Consider the following 1,584-nt stretch of genomic DNA (forward strand, 5'->3'; position numbering starts at 1 on the left):
ATAGACGAATGTCACAAACACACATACTGAGATAAGTAAAACAGTCGAAAAGATTTAAGACGACCACCCATAGTCAGGGAGAAAAGTGGCTGCATTAAACATGTCATTAAACAGTGTCATTACGGGGTTTTTTTTTAATACGCAAGGGAGGAAACGGGAAGCGCCTTTTGTACAGAGCAGGTTCAACTGTGCTTGACACTGGGAAATAGTGGACACAATTAGACGGATTAGAAATGTATAAAATGCAAGTCACCTTGGAAGCCTTTCGATAAAGATACACACCCCCTTCCCTGCCCCTTAAAAATATATTTAAAAAACTGCTGGACAGATGCATCATTAACTGCCGAGTGTGGGTAACTTGTAATGGCCATCATACTGATACAAGACCGTCCTGTCATTTCATTCAAATACTATGTTATGGAGTCCCCGCGGGCCTTCCTTTACCGAAAAAAAAAAATTATACAAATTTTAAAAATGAGTAACTCAAATCCGTCAAATTTCCTCAATAAAAATTTCCAAAAAAATAGGACGTTTCAATTTCGCGAGTTTTGCAGTCGTTGACAGTCTGACATTAGTACTGAGATACAAAGCAGCTCTGCTTCAGATCTGTGAACGACCAGTCCTCATGAGACTTAGTTTTGTTAAGAGTTTACATCACTTGCAACATATCATAGGTCATATCAGTGGCGAGTTTTAGAGAATAACATAAAATGGACAGGAGGTCGAGAGATGAGGACCAAAGATATTTGATAGTGAAATAGGGTCAAACTACATTGCATTCCTTAACAACTTGGCATTAAATTGGAATAAAAAGAGACTTTGAATTTGGGTTAACAAACAGTCCTTGTGAAAGAGTGTCAACATTGGATTGATCGTTACTAGACAAAAGTCACGCATACTGAGATAAGTAAAAGAAGCGAAAAGATGTAAGACGACCACCCATAGTCAAGAAGAAAAGTGGCTGCCTTAAACAAGTCATTACACAGTGTCATCATGTTGTTGTTTTTTTATACGCAAGGGAGGAAACGAGAAGCGACCGTTTGTACAGGTGAGCGTCTTATAAAGGTGGCCATTAGAGCAGGTTCGACAGTGCTAAACACCTGGGAAACAGATTGGCAGTCTGTTGCCCTTATTGAAGTGATTTTCCTACCACGATCGAGGAAGAGGGTCGATCTTTTAAGTAACCGAATTGGCTTTTTTTCTGCGTGTGTCTCGAGATCTCTCGTCTAATCTTGTCTGTCTGTATGTCTGTCTGCCTGTCTGCCTATCTGCCTACCTGTCTGTCTCTCTGTCTGTGTGTCTGTCTGTCTGTCTTTATTCTCTTCACTTCTCTCTCTCTCTCTGTCTCTCTCTCTGTCTCTCTCTCTATCTCTCTCTCTCTCTCTATCTCTCTCACTCTCTCCCTCTCTCTCTCTCTCTTTGTATTCAGTAATCAAGTTGGTTCACTCCTTACGTTTCTCTGTCTTGTCTGTCTATCTGTTCCCTCTGTCTTTGTGCCCCCCCTCTCTTCCTCTCCCTCCCTCTCTGACTATGTCTCTCCCTCATTCTCTCTCTCTTTCTCTCTCTCTCTCACTCTCTCTCTCT

The 1,584-nt window shown here is 41.3% G+C and overlaps 1 protein-coding gene across 1 annotated transcript in view; it reads right to left on the reverse strand.

The window, feature by feature from the left end:
• LOC106011057 (laccase-2-like) overlaps positions 1 to 1,584 on the reverse strand; it is a 42,634-nt gene that overhangs the window by 11,016 nt on the left and 30,034 nt on the right. The gene's annotated exons all lie outside the window — the stretch shown is intronic.

The sequence above is a fragment of the Aplysia californica genome, unplaced genomic scaffold (assembly GCF_000002075.1).
Source record: "Aplysia californica isolate F4 #8 unplaced genomic scaffold, AplCal3.0 scaffold00049, whole genome shotgun sequence".
Classification (NCBI taxonomy): domain Eukaryota; kingdom Metazoa; phylum Mollusca; class Gastropoda; order Aplysiida; family Aplysiidae; genus Aplysia; species Aplysia californica.